This window comes from Monodelphis domestica, chromosome 5 (genome assembly GCF_027887165.1).
Source record: "Monodelphis domestica isolate mMonDom1 chromosome 5, mMonDom1.pri, whole genome shotgun sequence".
Classification (NCBI taxonomy): domain Eukaryota; kingdom Metazoa; phylum Chordata; class Mammalia; order Didelphimorphia; family Didelphidae; genus Monodelphis; species Monodelphis domestica.
The window spans coordinates 188,951,823-188,969,108 of NC_077231.1; the positions used below are offsets into that span (position 1 = coordinate 188,951,823).

Genomic DNA, 17,286 nt, shown 5'->3' on the forward strand with positions numbered 1-17,286 from the left:
TCACCTTCCTTTCATGTCTTGATTTTCTCTACTAGACTATAAACGTCTTGAGGACTGGAATTATCTTTCTTTTTAACTTGATATTCCCAGAGTTTGACTTATGGTAAATATTTAAGGGATGCTTGTTGATTGACAGAATTCAGAATTCTGTTAATTTTTTATCTTTATTTCATATGACACATTTTTCCATGAGTCAGTCACCTTGCTCTCAGACCTCTTTCCCAATTCCCCCTTTGGAATGGAGTCCCTAGAGAATAATTACAACTACTCCTTTGGGGATCTAGAAGTAACCTTGAGCATCTCTGTGATTTCTAGTACTGTTGCTCATGATCCTTCACCATTCCAATCCAATGATTAATAGCCAGAGTTAATTAGCTTTTAGAAAAGTGACTTGCTAAGCAAGTATGCAAGGTGAATTATTACTGAATCATCCCTCCAAAATGGCAGCACAGTCTCCCCAGGAACATGCAAGGTCCCTGGAGAGAGTGGACGAGACTAAGAGAATACATGTAACCAAAAGGTAAACTCTGCTCTTCGTTGCTGGAAATTCTTGTATTCCTTTGTAGTTCTTCCTAGGTGTATCCCCATACTGCACTGGGAGACCCTCTGTCCTTATAGAAGCCTGAAGCTCTCTATCTTTTATTTGCCTTTCTAGTTTGCCACTGTTATATCCCTGAATTCCTAAGGTAGATCCTCTTTTCAGTCACTGCTGCTCCAGGGACACTGCTATTAATACTTATTGAACTCCAGAGATCCTGTCCTTTCAAGTGACTACATCTGGTCAGCAACGTCTAGTGGAGAGAAACTGGATGATCCTTATTCTCCAGGGCAATCCCCTCAGGAGTCCTTGACTGCTAGAGTTGACCATATTCACTGCTGCTGTCATTCTCAGTTTTGAACTGGCTTGCTATATGATGCATCTGTAAACCTAGAGGTCTGGTTCTTCTCCACAAACACAGAGTATTTCTTATGTGTATTAATTGTCTCTGTCTGATGATACACACCAACATCTGTAGATGCTAAGAGTTAGAATGTAATTGAGGAATATTAATCTCTTAAATGTGGAAGAAATTTGTCCCATACTTCACTATAGAGAGCAGATTTCCCTCATAAAATAAAAAATGCAACTGCTGGAGTGCTGACAGGATCAAGCTCAATGAATGAAAACACCATCTGTGTTGCTAAGACATGTACCTGTTTGTATGGTTTTCTCCTCAACAGCACCTTGTTGACAGTGTGAGTGAATTTTATATCAATATAAAGTGTGAGCTTACTGCTGCAGGAGTCTGTAATGTGGGAAATAGGTGCATTGAAAAGCATAAGATTGATTGCCCCTGTAAAAAGCAGAAACACACCATGCACCAGAGAGTACGTATACAGAGAAGTAAAAGAGGGTTAGCAGCACATTCAAATTCATCAGAGGTTCAATCTTGCATTCCATCTGAGGTGGGACCAATTCCAAACTTTATACTCCAAATTGAGAATTTTAAAACAAAATTACAGTATCTAATACCTTGACATATAAATGACTATTATGTTTAAACCCCCCTTATGAAACATAAGTCAGAGACAAAAGAAAATGGAATAACATAAAACAGTTTAGTATTATATATTTGGAAAAATTCCTGATCACATCATTACATTCTCCCCCAAAAGTAGAAAAATAATTTTATGTACATATATTCAAATGTCATATAAGTATCGGTCATAACTCTTAATGATTTAAAAACAGATTTTCCTCTACTTTGCATTTTAAATTATTATTGTCCATTTAACATCAAATTTTCCTATAACAAAGCCAATGTTACATCATAGAATATTGGAAGTGACCATATAGATAATTTATTTCCATCTTTCTCATCTTTCCATATTGAAAATGAGGAAATAGAGACCCACAGAGGTTAAATGACTTGTTCAAAGTTTCAGTTATGAATTGGCAAAACTGGAATTTGAAATCAGTGCCTCCAAATCTGAATTTAGCATTCTTAATGATGCATTATTACAGCCACAGTAAAAGATGGCTTCTTTTCAAAATTTTCTTATTTTTTTTATTGTTAAAGAACACTTATTTTCTCTCACTCCCATCTACCTCCCTCTGCAGTGATGTGGATATGAGAAGATTCAAATATTTCTCATAGCTTCCCCAAGGGTATAGCTATGACTCAGATAAAAAAAGAAAAAGCAAGATTTTAAAAAATCTAAACTTTTACAAAAGTTAATTTTAACATTTGTTTTGAGGTTACAAAAAGCAAAAAAAAAAAAACAAAAAAACACTTTTTATAAAAGTATTCACAGGACAATGAATGAATCACTGAAGCATTTTTAAATCCTCTGCTATTTTCAAAGCACCAAACTAAACTCTAGGATACAAATGGAAAGGGAAGACAGTTCCTGCTTTTAAGGAGCTCACATTCTAATGGGAAAGGCAACAGAGACTGAAGGTTTCACCTTCAAGTTGGATCTAAAGGCTATTTCAAAGACCTTTGTATCAATTCCTTTGGCATATCTAAGAGTTGGTTTTTCTAATTCATAGAAAGAAGGGAGTAAGCTAGGAAAAATTGTGAAGAAATAAAGATACAGAGTTGTTACAGATAAAATGGACTACTGCAAAGATTAAAATTATGAGGGATCTGATTAAAAAAAACAAATAAAAACAGCAACAATACTTCACATGATATTCAGGAATCTACTTAAGGATAATCTAAATCCAAGTTAACAATTATAGAATTTACAAGTGAGATTTGTATAATAAACAATGGTTGGTTTGATGCCACTTGGGTTAGAATAACATATCTTTTGTTAAAAATTCTGACTTTGGGCATTCCTCAATTCCTTAGTTTTCTCATTTTAAAAAAAAAAGGAGCCTTGTGATGAAGCATTTCTACTTTCCCTTCTAGCTATTGATTATATAATATTAGTACAGAGAAACATAAATGAAAGCAGGTATATTTATTCAACTGTTAAAGCTTTGTGATGGTGATAGGTTCAAGCTCATGAAAAAGCAGGTGGTTAAAATTTCAATATGATTATTATACCTGGGAATCTGGGAAATTATACAGGACTTTTTTTTGGTTTGTTTTATTGACTGCCTAGATAAGAAAGTATTGGAGAAAATCTCAATAATACAGATTAAATTTAAAATGTGTTGAGCAGGGAATTTTTTGGAGAATCTCACAGTGAGAATCAAACAACTAGAAGAACTCAAAAAGGAATTTAAAAATTAAATAAGAAAGGTTGAAGAAATGGAAGTAATACAGAAAGAAAATGGCTTTAAAAGCAAAACTGGTCAACTGGAAAAAGAAACACAAAAATGTAATGAAGAAAAGAGTTTCTAAAAAATTCACTTTGTTTTTTTGACATAACTTTTATTTTTATCAGAATATCCTAGAAAGTGTTAATGAAGCTATGTAATATGATCTCTTTCAATTCTCAAAGTTTCAATAATTCTGTACAAACCACTAAATTTCATCTCTTATCTTCAAGGTTCTAATTAGCTGGCCCTTATCATTATATACACTGATTAGTTTTTATGTCACAAATTATGTACTTACTAATTCATTGTTAGAGCAATTAACATTTCAGACTTTAGGAAAATGGCAGTTCTCATAAGCACAAACAAATATTCCACCTCTCATAGATTCTAATTGTTTTGTTATCTTTTCATCACTTTTGTATTAACTATATAATATCATTACAACTTCCCTGTCTCTTAGACTGAGACAGAATCACCATGCTTCTAAGAAATAGTGGTTTGAATTCCCCATTACCCAAAATGTATATATATACTATGTTTAAATTTCTGGGATGTTTCTTATGAATACAAACTATAGATCAAGAAATAAAGGTTCCAATAAGATTTTATTAGTTATATAAAGCATCCAACCCAAGGGAAAGGTCCTGACTGTGATCTAAATTAAGGCCTATTGACTTGAACTAGTCTCCAGTGGCCATGATTTCAGGAGGAACCAAAATTGCTTGCCAATTTTTCAGTGTTGAGTACTGTAGAGATAATTTAAGGGTTGTGATTTAAAATTTAAATTAATTGGTTGCCAGGGGAAAATCCCCCCCACAATATCCAACTCAGTCTGGAAATTTGTGTTAATTTTAATTAATATAGAGGAAAGGATTTTGAGGAGAAAGAGGGAAGAGGGTATAGGATTTCTCCTGCCTGACCTGTGCCAGGGAGAGTTCAAGATCTCCACCTCTAGGTCTCTGAAGGAGATTAGAGGCTTCTAAGAGGATAAAGTTTGGAAAGTAACAGCCAGAAACTCACCACTGAACCAGACAATAGCCATAGCCATGCCAAGATGCCAAAAGGCCCAGCAGGCTGCTACCAGTCAATTCTACACCGCCAAAGTTATCAGAGAGAGGAGGTGATGTGAAATATATAGACCTTTTACTCTTTTGTCCATTCCTCTAAATTTTCACATCTACTAGTCATATCAGAGGCTTTCTCCAGGACTGCCCGTTCTTTAGTTCTCATCTTCTTTGATTAGATTATATCTTTTGAGTTACTTAACACTTGTTTGTTAAGTTTACCTTTTGTTAGTTACTTAACCTTTTTGTGATTAATTTACCCTTTATAGTTACTTAATACTTTTTGTATTAAGATCTGAAATTAGACTTAGCTCAAAGTTCTAGCTTCACTATAAAGTAAGAACTAAGTACCTTCATTGTTCAATCAGGAGATTACAATTTCATCTTCTCCATAAAGTACAATCTAAGTAGGGTGGGGTAATCTAAATTTCACAGTACTATTAAGTAGTAGTGAGAGAAGAGCCAAGAGCCATAGCATCTGGTGGTCAATGGAGCTTTCAAGTTTGGAGGAAATAGTGGTCCCCATTTTCTTATAAAATTTCAAATGAATTACCAAACTCAGTTTGAAATAATCAAAATAGTTTCAAAACATGTTTCATTCAATAACAAAGCTTAATTTCCTAATACCTTATTTATATAGTTATCACTTTTTATGCTTTATTTATATATAAAAGTCATAAAATGAGAAAAAGTTTTAACTTTATAAAAGCACATATACTCTTTAATAATAAAATTTAATAATAATCTTTAATATTATTGGAAAGGAAGGAAAGGCAAATTTTCCCTACAAATTTTAGTTATGTTGGCTTAATTATGCACAAAATATACTCCGGTATATTTGGAAAGTTGTTATTTGCCAGAGTAATGCCTAGGACTGGGGTAATAGGACTATATCCTAGATGCCAACTTGATGGGAGACATGGTTGTTCCATATAGTTTTCCTCTTATGTATTCTTTTATTAACTTATAGTTTTTATATGACCTTCTCTGAACCCTACACTGAGATGCTAGAGTAAGAATGCTGAATTTGGAATCACCAAGACCACATTCAAGTCCAATTTTGTATGCTTAATGCTATGTGCCTATGAAAACCATTTTCCTTGGATTCAGTTGCTTCATCTTTAAAATGGATATAATAATAGTACCTACCTCATTGTAGAAAGCATCAAATGAGTTAAATTAAATATAGTATTTTGCAAACCTTAAAAATCTATGTAAAAGCAATCATTATATTTATGTCCCCATTTAGGGTTTTCTTGGCAAATATACTAACATTATTTGCTATTTTCTTCTCTAGCTCATTTTTATAGATGAGGAAACTGAGACAAACAGGTTTAAAGACTTTAAGAGTCACACAGTCAGTAATTGCCTGATATCAGATTTGAACTCAGAAAGATGACTCTTCTTAACTCCAAGTCTGGCAGTTCATCCACAATGGCACCTAGCTAATTCCAACAATAACAAAATATGATTATGGTTATTAGCCTCAGCCATCATCCTTTACCCTTTCAAGGGTTCTGCAGTTCTTATACTAGTGTCCTCGGGCTTACCTTCCCTGAATGCTCAAATCCCTAATAGAGAGTAACTCCACCTTATATGTCAAATCCCTCATTCCCAGCAGTTAGCCTCAGGGTATTGTTGTGCTCTCATCCCCTCCAAATTTTCTTAGGTGTCATAATCCATACTTATAGATTTTCTATAGACTAGGTATACAAGTCACCCAATTCATACTTTGGCTAGACAGGCAATGGCCATAGGGACTGGTATTTTTCACCAATCTTTGCCCTTTACTTACTCTTGGAATTTTTCCTGGGTTCATTGTCACCTCAACATGGGAACAAGACTCCTTAGACTCCCATTTCTAGTTCAGCTTAGATTCCTGAAGAATAATTTTATTTGGGAATTTAGTTTGAGTCCTCCCTAGCAGAAGAGAGAGGAAGTTTATATCCAGAGCAGAAACAAGGAATGTTATTCCTACCCAGAAGGAGAACTTTAATCAATAAAGAATTATAGTATAATTAACATAAGCTGAGAGTTAAATATACAAGCCTATTTGAGAATTTTGAAAAAGGCATGTTCATGACCTATTTTACATTTCAGTTCTACTAAATACAGCCTGATCTATCTATGCCAAGTGGGTTCATTTCTTTCTGGTGGTTTCTTTCTCTGTCAGTGACTTTCCTTCTCTTCCAGCAGTCAGTTAGTCAATGAGTATTTGAGTATTTGTCATCATGACTTTGGTAGAAGCAAAGAACTGGATTTAGAAATTTTCAAGAAATTGGTACAAAGAAGAGCTTTATTATTATGCCATGCAGCCAGAAGGCAAGCAAAAACACAAACACATTCACACACATGTACTCTATGTGGCAATATAAACAACAGATATTCATCTCACAGAAGAAAGTCATGTAGCAGGAAGGAAGAGATTTATTAGGGAAGAATCATTCTCAAAGTTGGGGTTTCGATGGCAAAATATATATACCCTAAGAATGGCCATGGTTGAGACCTAGTAATCAATGCCAAATGTAGGAGGGTTATTCCTAAGCAGTAGAGAAGGGATACGCTGGTAGGGAGAGTGTCTTGGGACTACATACTGGGATGGAAGTGATGGGGAGAGGACCTTAAATGAACTAAGACCCCTAAACTGATCAAGAGTTTCAGCCAATCAAAAATCATCAGTTTTATCAGCCTGGCACAGTTCATAATCTGTGAATGGAGAAGTACAAAGGATCTATGCAAACAGTATAACTACAACATCAAGCAATATAAGGTTTACAATTAACACAACCTTTATTAAACACTTACTGAGTGCCAGGCATTGTCCTGAGTACTTGTGGTACCAAGAAAACCAAAAAGTATTTTACCCCCCAGGAGCTTGCGTTTTCTCAAGGGGGAGACAGCATGTGAAAAATTGTACACCCAAAATATTATATATTTGTAGAGGAACAGAAGAGATTGAGAAAGTCCTTTTTGCAGACAGTAGAATTTAAGCAAAGTCTTGAAGGAAGCCAAGCAGTCTTTTGATGCCTCTGCTGCTTCTGTTCTAGCTGCTGCTGTGGCTGCCCTTTTCTTGAGTGACCAGGATTGGGAAAAGATACCAAGTACCGAAGGAAATGCACCAATGAAAGAGACACAAGCAGAAGTCTATCGAGTGCCTGATAGGGGCGTGCTAGGTGCCTGTGTACTTAGGGAACCAGGCTGTGTTGGGAAAAGGGCATCTCCTTCCAGGGATGGGCATTTCCTTTACTTCTCTCAATTCCTGGGGAGCAGAGAGTCTTTCTTACACTTTAAGGCTGTCAAGAAGGAGAGGCCCTGGGGTGAGAGATTGCCCTCTAAGTATAGCCACCTGTATAGCTAAGCCAGCAATTAAAAGTGGCCTCATGACAGATAAGAAGCAGTCAGATTGTCTATACTTGCCCTGAAATAGCAGAAGGAAAGGAAGTGCCACTCCATCATGCATCCTTAAAGGGAGCACCACAACAGAAAAATTTACCTCAGGGTAGAAAACATGACTCCTCCATGCTAACAATCAATCTCAAATGATTCAAGCTGTCTGCTTCTAGTTACATTCACTCACTCTGAGAAGTTCTATGTGTTGCTGGAAATATCTATAGAAGATGCTTGCTCGTGTCTCTGTTTTGAGTCCCTCTCCATCGTTCCTCGGCCCCTTGCCCTGATTCTCAGTGATAAACTACAATTTCATTCATCTATGTTTCATTTATCTAGATTTTTGGATTCTATCCATCATTCAAGGTAATTTGACACAGAAAAAAAATACACTGGCAAAGCTATCGAGTGTCTGTTTAGCAGCACTGTGTGTTCTATTTGCAAGGTACTCTACCATGTTCAGAAGGAAGGGGATTCTCCCCCCTGTAAAATTTTCCCAAGAGTTTTGTGTCAGAAGTCTTTGGCCTGGTTGTGAAACGTAAGACTGCGTACAGAACTCTCCAAAAAAGGACGGCTATGTTAATTCAAACATCTGAAAGGAGAGGAAAGGTCCTTTCCTTAGAGAGGACAAAATCTGATTAGGACAAGACGGTAAAAGAAACTGCCGACATGCACTGTGTGATGGAACTATTTCTTTCTCTTGGCTTAAGAAAAGCCACATAGAGAAGAAAGCAAGGGTCACCAAGCAGAAAACCAGTTTCTCTTTCCTGAAAAGAAACAAAGAGAGAAGGTTATTAGCAATAACTGTGTTCAGGCTAGCAGAGTGCGAAAACGAATGTGATCAAACAACTATCAATTAAAGACTGCCAAGAGAAGGCTGCCAGGGACACTTTAACCTTAAGTACTAGGGAGATGTGCACAATTTCAGTACCCAAAGGACCACAAATGAAAGGAAGGATTGACAGTTTCCCTTAAAAAAGCAGAGTTAGGAAAAAAGGAAGATTGCTAACAATTAAACTAAAGGACTAATTTGGACCTGAACTCATTCATTTATTTAACTCTTTCTCTGAATTGTATGTGTGATTTCTGATAGCTTATTTCATTTCTCTGGGCCTCAGTTCCACTATCTGAAAAATGAGGAAGTGGATGAAAATGATCAAAAGGAAATTCCTTTCTAGAAATGCAGGTCTAGAAGTCAAGATTTTTATGATAGCCCAGGTCATATACAAGATAGAAAAATATCTAAGACTGTACAATTCTTCCATTTCACTAGAAGAATACTGTCTAACTTTATTTCCTAAAGCCTTCTCTACATCGTGGGTTTTTTAAATTAATATTCAACAACTAAGTATTATATTTTTAAAGTTTTATTAATAATAAATAAAGCAAAAGAACTGCTTGAACTCAGCCTGGTTGCCGGTCAAAGAGAGGAAACGGGAGGAGTTACAACCACTTATAATCAATCACACAAAGGCAAGGACACAGGAAAATGGAAAAGGATTCTAGGTAATACAGAAAGGAATTTTGGGTAATGTAGTTTTTAGGGCTTCAAGAATTTCTAACACTATAACCCCCACTCCACAACAGCAATTATTCAATTAGTAGGTAATTGCTTGGAGTCACCAAGTTGTTAAGTGACTTGTCCTGGCTCATATAACCATTATTTGTCAGGCTGAACTTGAACCTGCATCTTTTTGACCCTGAGGTCAATCCTTTCTCTGCTACTCAAGCAAAAATGTAATTTGACTAGTTCTGCTCCTATTGGCTCTAGCCTCTGCTGACATATTTCCAGTTATTTGCAGAGAGCCTGCTCTATTACTGCTTACTCTTAACAAGTCTCTGGGCATGCCATTTCAATCTACTTTCAAACTATCTCATTTGAACATTTCCGTTGTTGTAACTGTTAAGGCTGATGCATTACAAAATGTAAATTGCATTGTATCAGCTATTGCTTTTATGTGCCTTGGCTCTAGTTCCCATAGTGAATGATGATGAGATGCATGGAAAGTGAATCAGAGATTCATAGAAATGAGAGATAGAAAAAGACTTATTGGGCTGTCTAGTTTCATCCCCACCCCCGCCTCCAGCAGGGAAGGACTGTTTTCCATAATATGCATTTAGGCAGGCCTGTTTCTCCCTAACAGGTACAGAATTGTTCATTGTTTTTTACTCTGGATCTGCACAGTTCCAGCTTCCTCTCTTTTCCTCCAAATGTTTCAAGGGACATTGATTGGCTATTTGAGGTAATATTTCTGTTCCTGGACCAAAGAGAAGACTGAGTTATTCAATTATTCAATATTTGATCAGGATATAAAGGATTAATTTTTCCTCCTAATGTAGCCATTCTCTTTAGTTTGGAGAAGTTGAGTATCCTCCCAAGCTCAACCAGTGATCCTATCTTCTTGGAAATTTTTTAATGGAAATATCCCAAGGCCAAGTCAGAATTCCAAAGGACTTCAATGAACCATTAGGCAATTCCCTAAGTATTTGTCTCCTCTAGGAATATAACCCTAATAAGTCCCAGAAAAAAAAGAGATTTATATCCCTAGTTTGAGAAAGAGGATATCAGGGCAGAGTCTAGCTGTTCACCTTATGGCAATATATTTTTTTCTTTTTTTCTTTTTTTTCTTTTTTTTCAATCTACTTTCTAAAATCATTTTTATTTCTAAAATTTTTTTTCTATTTTATTTTTTCTAAAAATCATTCTAGTTCTAATAAATAATCCTGAGTATAATAATTTGGTTCCAGGATTCATTTTTAAATACTTTATTATTCATATAATGGTATAAAAGAAAGACTCCTAAGTTCAAGATCAGAAAATTTGTGTTTAAGTCCTGGTTTTGCAAGTTGGAAAGGTTGCTTACCTTTTCTGTGCCTAAGATTAGTTCTTTGTAAGAGGATGGTAATATTTACATTACATACTTAAAAGGATATTTGGAAGAAAACTCTTCAAAACCATTAGAGAACTATAATAACAATAGCAATCTTTTTAATATTATATATTTCTTTTCAACCTCATTTTCTTTTTAAAATTTTTTTAATTCCAATTTCTCTCCCTCCCTTTGATCCCCACTATTATACTCACTGAAAAGGGAAGCAAACTGATTTCAATTATACATGTGAAACTATATAAAATATATTTCCATTTTAGATATATAATAAGAAACTCAAGAAAAATAAAGTAAGAGGAATTTATTACAATTTGCACATAGAGTTCATCACTTCTTTCTCTGGTAGTGGGGAACTTTTTTTTTTCTTTTTTATTCCTTTGGAATTGTCCTGGGACATTTGTAGATCAGTGTAGCCAACTCATTCGTTGGTGATCATCATTACAACATTGTAGTTAATGTGCACAATGATTTCCAGAATCTTCTCACTTTATTTTGCATCAGTTCATATAAGTCTTGAGTAATTGTGGTGGTAAGGAAGCAGAAAGGGAGAATGGAGTTCTCCCTCTCAAGGTAAGGCAAAGGAGGGGTATCTGTTGTTGAGACTGACCAGGAAGGAGGAGGGTGTCTGTTTGTTTCCCCCTTCAGTCTTCCCTAATTATGACCCCTCACCTATCCTATGGTATTACTCCCCTCGATCACTTTTGCTGTTCAGCAAGCTCCTTTTCTTATGGGGTCCCTTCACTCCCCCCTCAGTTTAAGCTGCCCCTTACTCAGTCTTCAGCCAGTTATAAAAGATCACAAATTTATTCTAATGTGGTAATAAAACAGGATGGAGTGGGGAAAGGCTGGTAAGTTGAGGCAAAAGGGAAGAGGAAGAAGGAGTCGCTAACTGTCTAAACTCTTTCCCCCCAACGTTGAGGGGAACTTGGGCTCAATGACTTCATGTCCCAAAACCTTGAACCCTGGCTTCAGCCCTGCCCAGCAGGAGCTTCAGTTCAGGTGGGGAAACTGTGGAGATTCTTCTTATGAACTTTCTTCTTTCTGTCTTTATCCACTTGTGGGGGCTTTGAGAGAATGGAAATCAGGATTTCAGGAAAAGAAGGGATTCTTGGGATCAGCCCAGCCAAGACTGAACTTCATCTCAGCTGTCTCTGAGACAGAGAAAGTCTCTGTCTCAGTCCCAACTGCCTGCTCTCTGGATTCCTTTTTCCTTAGGATTCCAAATCTCTCCAGTCTATCCCTGGCTGCTGCTAGAACCTTTGTTCTTTTCATTTCTACAAAGTCTCTGAGATCTCTTATAAATCTCTCCTCTTCCACACTTGTCGTGATGTAATCGTTTTTAGAGCACTTTTATATCACTATAGATAGCTTTGATTTCTTCTTTTAAATACTGCCTATTCATATCTTTAGCCATTAATTATTTGAAGAATTAATTATTTTTATAAACTTTACTCATTTCTCTATATACTTGGAAAACTATTTTGTTTTTGTTTGTAAAACATAATTTTTTATTTGTAAAAAAATTTGCCCTTTAAATGTTTGATATTAATTTATATTCTATGGTACCTTTTATCAAATATAATTTTTCTGAACCTCTCTTCTAATAAGGTCTCTTTTGGCTTTGGCTTTTTATGAGATCATCATTATTATCTGCCTTTATTTCATCTGAGGCATAATAGATAATACTCTAACTTTTAATTTGACTGTGTGTCTCTGTGTTTCAAATGTATCTCCTATAAATAAGATATTATAGGATTCTGGTGTCTAATCAATTCTACTATTCATTTACCTTTTGTGGGTGACCTCATCCCATTCTAATTCAGTTATAATTAATTTTTGTGTATTTCTCTCCATCCTATTTTTTTCTGTTTATTATTCTCTCTTTTTTATTTAATCCCTGTTTAAAAATCTGTTTTATTTCTGATCACTGCTTTTCTAAATCTGTCCTATTGTTACCACTTTATATCTTTTATCACCTTTCCCTCCTACTTCCCTATTGGGTAATATATATATATATATATACATACATATATATATATATGTATGTATATATACTCTTTGAACCAATTCTAATAAGAATGAGGTTTAAGCATTTCCACTCTTCATCCCTCTTCACAGAAAAATTTCCTCATTTTCCCTCTCCCTTTCCCTTTCTCCCTTTGCATACTTTTTTGCCTCTTCATTTTTTTAGATCATCTTAACATAGTTGGCACACTCTGTCTATGTAACATTCTTCTAAATGCCTTTTTAATGATAAAGTTCTTAAGAATTATAAGTATCATCTTCCCATATAAGAATATCAACAGTTTCACTTTATTGCATCTCATATGATTTTCTTTCATGTTTACATTTTTATACTTCTCTTGAGTCCTTAGAACATCTAATTTTATGTTCAGCTCTTGTCTTTTCATCAGGAATGCTTGAAAATCTTCTATTTCATTAAAAAAAAGAACATTCCCCCCCACAGAAGGTTATACTCAGTTTTTCTGAATAGGTTATTTTGTTGTAATCTAACCTCCTTTGCCTTCAGGAATATCATATGCAAGCCCTCCATTCCTTTATCATGGAAGCTACTAAATCTTGTCTGATCCTTACTATAGCTCCACCTTTTTAAAATTATTTTGTTTTTGTTTTTGGCAGCCTGCAGTATTTTCTCATTTACCTGAGAGCTCTGACCAAGAATTTTCATTTTGGAATCTTTTTTCAGGACATTACTTAAGGATTACCATCTGGATCTAAAATATCAGAGCAATTTTCATTCATAATTATTTTAGATATGTCCAGGCTTTTGCTGATCAAAGCTATCCAATAGTCAAACCGTTCTTAAATTGTTTCTCTTCCATCTGTTTTCCAGGTCACTTTTTTCTATCTTTTAATCTTTTGACTTGTTTTTTATTATTTCTTAATGTCTCTTTGAATCATCAGCTTCTAATTGCTCAATTATAATTTTAGGAAATTATTTTTCTTCAGTGAGCTTTTGTATCTCTTCTTCAATTTGGCCAATTATTCTTTTTAGAAAGTCCTTTTTTTTCAGTGATTTTGTGTGCCTCTTTTATCATTGTGCTAGTTCTATATTTAAAAGTAGTATTTTCCTCAGTATTTTTGTGCCTTTTACCAAAGTGTTTTTTCTTGACTCTTCCCTCTAATAACTGTGTATGTGTTGTGCTATAAATTTTGCAAAGTACTTATATTCATTATCTTTTGTGATCCTTAGAAACACTATCTGTGTGTAGTAATAGAATTATGAAAACTATTTTATGTAAAACAGAGATTTGAACCCTGGACTTCAATCCCCAGAAGTCCTCAGTACTTCCCAGAATTCCCTATAATCTCACCTGAGTCCTCACCTGAGTGTGAGAACATAATTTAGTATTAAAGGGCTCTCTGCCTCCCAAGCGCTCTCTTCTTCCACTTCTAGTCACACACATCTCTCTACTCAGCATGCAAGAGGTAGTAAGTGAATGTGAATGGGCTAATCAGTCCTAGGCATGTGCTTCTTATTTTGTATTTCTTTATCCTTGGATTCGGATAATCTTTAATAAACCTCATTAAATTATATGTTAGTAGAGAAACTAATTTAATTTTTACAGTTATATATGAAGAAACCAAGATGGCAAGTGATTAAGTGACTTCCCCAGGCTCATATAATTAGGAAATGTCTATAAAATTGTATTTTAGTATGAAAAGATATTCCATAAATAAATTATTTAGTAAAAATAAAGTTCTCTATACTTTGTTGAGAAGCTTGGTGGTACAGTGGTTAATCCACTGGGCCTAGAGTTCAAACACTAGCTGTATAACATCAGACAAGTCACAAATCCTGCTTCAGCTTCCTCAATTATAAGAGGAATCGGAATAGGAACTATCTCCCAGGGTGATTGCAAAGATCAAATGAGATATTTATAAAGTACTTAGCACAGTGCTTGGTATATAACAGGAGCTTAATAAATGTTTGTTTTCATCTTTCACCTTTCCCTTTCCTTTTTCTCTTTCTTGAACAGGTTTGGGGAATAGAAAAAAGAGGACCAATACAATTTTATCAGTGTTGAAAACTAATAGTGTAGAGTCTATCTACTTTGATAAAGATTAGGAATGAGTAGAAACTTATAATATTAGAAAGTTGCTTGGTACACTGAATAGTTGTGACATTTTCATCATCTCCCAATTAGAATTTATTAGACATAAGACTTGAACTCAAGTCTTATTTCCTCCAAGGCTAGGACTCTCTACTGTCATATAATTTTTCAATTTATCCATTTAAAATTATTATAATCTCCATCTTCATTACCATCATTATTAATCTTCATTGTATGCAGCAACGAAACTGGTATTTGTTTTCTAAGGATCAGGAAGAAGGACTAGATGTATTATAAAATGAACTTTCTTTTGTCCTACTAAAAACCTACTTCAATTCCTCATTGTAGTATCAAGGTTGCCAAAAGTTCTACTAGAGAAATACAAGACATGGAAGGCTATTTCCAATGAGAAAATCTTCAAATATAGGTCTGACGATGGCCTAATTCCTATCTAGCTGAAGTTTAGAGAGACTCTTATGACTAACTCTGAAATGAAATGGACAAAATTATAGAAGGATCAAATGAGTTTATTTAGAGCAGGGGTTATTTTTCTTTGTCATTTGCAATCATATAATTTAGCAAGGTACTTTGTACTTAATTAGCACTTAAATGTTTCAAGCATTCATTTATTCATGATCTGCATCATTGAAGAAAGTACCTATCCAGGAAAAAGCAAAGAAAGAAAGAATCCTTAAAGTATGGAAATGTTTGTTCTATTCTGATTTATCCTCCTGTTAATATATACCAATGAAATATATTTTCAGCTTTGAAGGCAGGGTATATAGCTATTCTTTTTGAAATTTAGGATTCAGCAAGATTGAGTGTTACCTACTCTAGTGTAATGGTGAAAATTTAGCTTTTTAAGATTGATGTAATATTGAACAATGGCCGCCAAGGAATTTACTTATGAAATTCCTAAAATGAAACACTCAAGTCAGAATGGAGTTTATGGAGGCTTAATCACAATGGGAGTAGGGAAAGGAGAGGGAGAGAAGGAGAGAGGAGAAAAGGGAAGAGGGGCTACTCAACCTCTGACCAAGGCAGAGGGAGTTTTAGGCCCAAAGGGCCAAGGTGGAAAGAATCATTCCTTAACTCACGTGACCGATATGAAGGAAAGCTGTCTGCAAGCATCCTCCCTGTCTAAGCTCCTAACACCAACTGCCGTCTAGCTCTCTCCACAGGAAGTAAGCGAATTCCAGAGGCTGTTCCCTACCTCACTTCCTGTGTCTCACAATTGCCAATGGTTGGCTCTAGCTTGGCTTAGGACAGCCCAGGTGGGCAGTTAGTTATTTCTGATTTGTCATTGACTAGCACATGCCTGTGTAGTGTGGGTGTGCACAATTTTTGGGTGCTATACCAAGATGGAGACTTTTAAAATTCACACTAGCACCCTTATTTTCAGCAACAATAGTTCTTATCTAAAGAGGATTATTATCATACATATTCTTTCCTTTCCTTCTAATATTTAAGTAATTTTCAGGTTATTTTATTCTTATATGCTTGTGCACTGAAAATTTTTTTCTGGGTAGAGTTATTAAGTAAAGATATCTCTCCTTAACTTATTTTGAGTCTAAAACAAGGTTTTTGTTATTTTTGTTGTTGTTTATTTTAATTTATTCACAGTCTAAGTAAAAACAAGGTTAAGAAATCTGGTAAATTAGTTTTTTCTCTTTTTGGGTGCTCCATAAATTTAGAAACCATTCATTAAATAATATCAGTTCATGAATCAACTGTCCCCTTTTCATTTTTTATGCTTTATAATAAAGGAAACACTGAGATCTATGTCTATAAATTTTTAGAAAAACTATCTGACTACTTAAATAATTCCATATCAGAATAAGAAATTTAACAAGGCATTAAGGAACTTCCTAAGAAAAAATCCCTATGGTTAGATAGATTCACAAGTGAATTCTATTAAACAATTAAAGAACAATTAATTCCAATACTCTACAAACTATTTGACAAAATGAGCAAAGAAGGAACCTTACCAAATTCTTTTTCATAAACAATATGGTACTGATTCCTAAGCCAGGAAGATCAAAAACAGACAAAGAAAACTAATGACCAAACTCCCTAATGAATATAGATGCAAAAATCTTAAATAAAATACTAGCAAAGAGACGACAGCAAGTTATGTCAAGGATTATTCACTATGACCCAGTGGGATTTATACCAGGAATGCAAGGTTGATTTAATATTAGGAAAACCATTCACATAGCAATTAACAAAAAATCACATAGTTATCTCAATAGAGATAGGAAAATCCTTTGACAATATAAAACACCCATTCCTATTGAAAAAATTAGAAAGTATTTTCTCCTTGACTTGGTGGCTATTGAATTAAGCTATTACAATCCTGTACATTGTCATTTTAGGATTTCTTTCTGGAGGTGATTTGTGAATTCTTTCAAGTTCAATTTTATTTTCTTGTTTGAGGATCTCTGGGCAATTATTTTTGATAATTTCTTGTAAAATCAGAATTGACTATCTAGAAACTAATAATTTCATGAGAAGTCCAAAAAAAATAATAAAGCAGAATCAAAGGAATGAAAAAAACAGAGGTAAGCATGAAATATATTATTGAAAAAACAATTGACCTAGAAAATAGATCTAGG

At 34.7% G+C, this 17,286-nt stretch overlaps 1 long non-coding RNA gene across 1 annotated transcript; it reads right to left on the reverse strand.

The window, feature by feature from the left end:
* Positions 1–8,108: 8,108 nt before the first annotated feature.
* LOC103097347 (uncharacterized) lies at positions 8,109–16,162 on the reverse strand. The gene is made up of 2 exons (XR_473013.2): positions 15,769–16,162; positions 8,109–8,471 (listed from the first exon to the last, which is right to left on the reverse strand). It is a non-coding gene; the product is annotated as an uncharacterized LOC103097347 (long non-coding RNA).
* Between the last annotated feature and the right edge of the window lie 1,124 nt (positions 16,163–17,286).